General features: G+C 42.6%; 1 long non-coding RNA gene across 1 annotated transcript; it reads left to right on the top strand.

Annotated features, from left to right (window-relative positions):
- The first annotated feature begins 2,808 nt into the window (after window positions 1-2,808).
- LOC139567902 (uncharacterized) lies at window positions 2,809-4,200 on the top strand. The gene is made up of 3 exons (XR_011673478.1): window positions 2,809-2,862; window positions 3,145-3,237; window positions 3,542-4,200. It is a non-coding gene; the product is annotated as an uncharacterized lncRNA (long non-coding RNA).
- The last annotated feature ends 1,343 nt before the right edge of the window (window positions 4,201-5,543 follow it).

Below are 5,543 nucleotides of genomic sequence, written 5' to 3'. Positions count from 1 at the left end.
AAGGTCTCCTCTCAGAACCTGAGTGTTCAGCTCGTGGTGTGCTCCCTGGGGTAGCATCCTCAGTCTCTGTTCTCAAGTCAAGACGCGTGTCTGGAGTTTCATATATGCGCTGTCTATGGACCTCTTCATAGGCGTCGGGTCCATTTACCAAACAGGTCCTCTGAGTGTTCAGGCTGTGGTGTGTTCCATTGGGTCACTGCATCCTCAGTCTCGTTTCTCAAGTTCAGAGGCATGTCTGGTGTGTCATAGTAGGGCTGTTCGTAGACATCGTTATAGATGTCTGCCCCATTATCTTCATTGGGAAAAGTGGCCCAGGACATCTCCATGGTCTACCGCTGTCTCTGAGAGCTGTCAAGTGAGTCCAGTCTGGGACTTGCTGTTTGTGACCATGGACATGGAACTGACATGCCAGGAAGATGTATATGGAGGGAAAATGGAAAACAAAGGCTAGCTGTAACAGAATTTAAATATCATCTGTGTTAGCCCCAAGCAAATTCAGGGAGTTTCCCGAACCTCTGGCTTTTTCCTTTTCACCTTTCTGCAGATGTGTACCCTCTGTTTACTCCCAAATATACACTACATCACCAAAAGTATGAGGACACCTTCTTGTCAAACATCTCATTCCAAAATCATGAGCATTAATTTGGAGTTGGTCCTCCCTTTGCTGCTACAACAGCCTCTACTCTTCTGGGAAGGCTTTCCACTAGATGTTGGAACATTGCTGCAGGGACTTGCTTCCATTCAGCCACAAGCATTAGTGAAGTTGGGCGAATAGGCCTGGCTCGCAGTCGGCGTTCCAATTCATCCCAAAGGTTGAGGTCAGGGCTCTAATCATGCCAGTCAAGTTCTTCCACACCGATCTCGACAAACGATTTCTGTATGGACCTCGCTTTGTGCACGGGGGCATTGTCATGCTGAAATAGGAAAGGACCTTCCCCAAACTGTTGCCACAAATTTGAAAGCACAGAATAGTCTAGAACGTCATTGTATGCTGTAGCGTTAAGATTTCCCTTCACTGGAACTAAGTGGTCTAGCTCAAAACAAAAAAAACAGCCCCAGACTATTATTCCTCCTCCACCAAACTTTACAGTTATCACTATGCATTGGGGCAGGTAGCGTTCTCCTGGTATCCACCAAACCCAGATTAGTCTGTTGGACTGCCAGATGGTGAAGTGTGATTCATCACTCCAGAGAACGCGTTTCCACTGCTCCAGAGTCCAATTGTGGCGAGCTTTACACCACTCCAGCCGACGCTCGGCATTGCGCATGGAGATCTTAAGATTGTGTACGGCTGCTCGACCATGGAAATCCATTTCATGACACTCCCGACGAACAGTTATTGTGCTTACTTGGCGGTCCTGTTCTGTAAGCTTGTGTAGCCTACCACTTTGTGGCTGAGCCGTTGTTGCTCCTAGACGTTTCCACTTCACAATAACAGCACTTACGGTTGTCCAGGGCAGCTCTAGCAGGGTAGAAAGTTGACAAACTGACTTGTTTGGAAAGGTGGCATTCTGTGATGGTGCCACGTTGAAAGTTACTGAGCTCTCCAGTAAGGCTATTCTATGGCCTATGTTTGTCTATGGAGATTGCATGGCTCTGTGCTCTATTTTATACACCTGTCAGCAACGGGTGTGGCTGAAATAGCCGAATCCACAAATTTTGAAGGGGCGTCCACATACTTTTGTGTATATATAGTTTACATCAACAGGAGGTCCAGGGCTACCAACATGGGTCATTATCATATTCATAACATTGATTTTACACTACAGACTACAGGTTGGGGAGCCGTTCTGACCAGTGTGGATGAGGAACGGCTGGGCTCTCTTACTCTAAATGAACCTGATTGGCGCTTTTTTTCAAATAATGTTTTTTCAGACTTACAAACAGTCATGGTGCAGCCGCTCCCCCCTCCCCCATAGAAACTAAACCTAACGGGTCATACAAAAGCAATGCAAAATAGTGATAGAATGATGGTCTCTCCAAGTGTATTAACCAACAGTAACCGATTTTAGTTCGCCCCCACTTCTAAACCCCACCCCCACTTGATCAGTGGTTGAGAAATGCCAGAAAAGTTTCAAGCAAAGCAGAGCAAATTGCTTGTAAATGACACAAACATTCAATTGGGGAAAAAAATATTTAATTTCCTTTTTTTATCATTGATATCAGTTCTTTTTGGCTTGCAATGCTTTTTTATTTGTTTTTGTTTACAATGTTTATGTTTTTGCTTACAATATGTATTTTTTTCCCTCTAGTTTTTGGGAGGAGAAAAAATTACATTTTACGACTCATGAAAAATAACTCAATTGATATTTTTTTTTCTATCAAATGTGATGCCATATATATATGTATGTAACCTGAAAACTATGTTATTGGCAGAGAGGTTTGAATCTCTTTATTGGTCCATTAAACTCAAACTTCACCCATGTAAAACCTGCTGATTTAGAATGTCTTGTGTAAATTGTTCTTTCAACCAGCAACTATCAGAAAATTACACTGCTCACATCTGTCACACTTCTACAGTGTTAGTTTCATCAGCTGTTGTACAATATGATAGAAAACACAGGAAAACAGGATTTTGACAGCACTGGGCCTTTTAATGGTTGCTATTCGCCTGATAATAGAAAGTAGTATAGGTTTATCCAGCGGTTCTGGGTCAGTGGAATTAAGTGCTTTACAGAGTATGTTGTCATCACCATAAATATACTTTTTTTGTGTGTTTTCTCCCCCAATACAGACCCTATGTGTTGATGCTGTACTCCACACTGTCTCGCCTCCCAGTACGTACTTCACTCTGCCCGTCCAACTCTCCTTCCCACCTCTACAGGCTACCATAAGCACATCACTTTGACCTTCAACCCCAATGTAAGTACACAGTACCCTACTCCGCCAGGGCTGAATCCTCCGCAGCCACAGATCTAAGATCAGCTTATCCTGTCCACATTCTAACCTTATCCATTATGTGGGAAAGCACAAAACAGAGTTTAGATCAGCGTCTACAGGCAACTTCATCCTAGTTCGGGAAAAAACGAATGTAATACATTTAGAATATTCTCATTACAGTGATTAATAAAAAAATAAAAAAAGTCTGCGTTCTGTGTCTTCTGAATAATGAATGAGACCCCAATGCGATGTTCTTCATCACAGCGTAAAGTGCCTGACCAGGACATAGCCCAGGGCTCCTACATAGCTCTACCCCTCACTCTACTGCTCCTGCTGGCAGCCTACAACCATGAGAAGGTACACTGCCTCCACTCCTATTGCATAGCCAAGTATCAGCTATCCAATGTACGTGTAATTTGAGTGGTCTGGTGAATGTTCAAGCAGACCTCCTATTGCTTCTGTAGTATGGCATAAGTGTGTGTGTATGTATGTATGTATGTATGTATATTATTTATATATATATATATATATATATATATATATACTTTGTATTGAATAAAACAACATTCTATTGGTTTCTGGGATCTTCATGACATTTTAGTAACGGAAGACAATATAAAGTGGCATCTCACCCTTTTTTCAATGCCCTGTCTCTCCCCAGGTGATCCCCCTGCTGCTGCAGCTGGTGAGCCGTCTCCAGGGGGTGCGTAGCCTGAGCCAGGCCGGTGGGGGGACAACGCTGCCCTGGACGAGGCCAAACGCCAGGCCAAGAGACAGAAAACCCGACGCACATGATCCACAGACCTAGCATGTAAACTACCCCAACAGGAACCACAGACATGCTGTGTCTGAAATGCCACCCTGTTCCATGTATAGTGCACTACTTTTGACCAGAACCCTATGAGAGTAGTGCACTATGTAGGGGATAGGGCCATTTCAGTCGCAGCCATACTGTACAATAGCATACTTTACCGTACTATACCCATAGCCAACCAGGCTCTGTCTATGGACTGATTTTACCAGCATGGGTTCTATGGAAGACTGACTGTGTAGTTCTGTTCTGTGGGACTCCTTCGTTTTATAGAACACTCACTCATCAGAAATATTAAGAAGAATCCATTTTGCCGATATGTATATGAGCCATTGTTGCTTTTTTTTTTTTACATTTGTAATGAATGAATTGTCAATTGAGATACGTTTTTGAAGGGAGGTGGTTATGTCAATGTGGGTTTCATGGGGATTTGGTGTTTAAGGGCCACACTTTGTGGTAACGGTGCATCATGAAAGCTTTATAACTCGTTATAAAAGTGACAAACTGTTCATGCCAAGTTATTTACTATGACGTGCAGTGGCACTCATTTTAATCACATCCAATTCAGCCAACTGTTCAAGTCACTGCATGTGTCATAAGGAGGTCCAGGAGTTTTTTTTCCCTGACCACATGACCTGACCAGTTGTTGGCCTATAAATGGTTCCTGGTCAGATCACATGGTCTGAATAAACTCCTGGTCCTAGTAAGGAAAGGTGTGTGATAATGGTCATGTTTTTATAATGGGTTCTACGGGCTGTGGTAGTTTGAAGCATGGTGGATTTTGTGTGTTGGTCTGTCAGTTTGCTCAGGGAGAGTGGGTGGGTTGAGGGTGGGGGGGGGGGGTCTAAGGGTTTGAAAAGGGTTAATAATTACAGTAACAAGATAAGAAATTAAGATTTCGGGTAGGGAGCTGTAGGGATACAACTTTTTGTTAGTGATAATTAATTTATTAACATTTTATTTGTCTGATCTGATGTGAATGATGAGCAGTTTGGTAGCAAATTTATTTTACGGTGTGTTTTGTGTTTTTGAGAAAATAAACGGTCAGATTTCAAAGTATGCAAGCCATCTGAAGGCAAAGGCAACCAGTGTAAATTTATCAGACAAGTATCTACTACGTACGAGGAGATATTTTCTCAACAAATTCCGGGACAAATCCTAACTTTCACTTTAAAAAGTAAAATCTTTACAGGTTTTCCCATTGACATCATTGCATGACTAAGTGAAAATTCACTTGTAAAGTTAGGATTTGCAGTACAATGTTTGTCTTGACCTCACGTTGCCTTAAGCTAAAATAAAAGATGTGATAATCTTAAATAATTACTGAAGAAAATGTAATTGGTTCATCCAAGTTTCTACTCGTAATATTAATGCTGAATGTGAAATGGGACCTCCTGAACCTCACCAATTTCTTTTGTAACTTGGTATGCGATCTTCCTGTTCTTCTTAGTTATGGCCAATTATTTAAGAAAAAGATGAGCAGGCCAGATGGCTGATTTACTGAGTTGAAAACATATTCCAATTAGGTTATGGTTGCCGGAGAGAGTCGGGGTGAAGAGTGATCTGTGTGAAATTAATGATAAATAAAATCTGACATGGGAAAATGTGCTCCTGTTTGGCTCAGTTGGTAGAGCTGTGTGCAACTGTCCTGGGTTTGATTCCGCCTGGAGCCATGCAAAAAATGTATGTAGCTTTGGATAGAAGCGACTGCTAACGGTTAGAGCGTTGGGCCACTAACCGAAAGGCTCGCTGGGTCGAATACACTAGCTGACAAGATGAGAAATCTATCCATGCGCCCCTGAGCAAGGCACTGAGGCCCCCAATTTGCCTCAGGCGCGCCCAGTACTACCAT

Source organism: Salvelinus alpinus, chromosome 2 (genome assembly GCF_045679555.1).
Source record: "Salvelinus alpinus chromosome 2, SLU_Salpinus.1, whole genome shotgun sequence".
NCBI classification, from domain to species: domain Eukaryota; kingdom Metazoa; phylum Chordata; class Actinopteri; order Salmoniformes; family Salmonidae; genus Salvelinus; species Salvelinus alpinus.
This window is presented reverse-complemented; position numbering and strand designations above follow the sequence as displayed.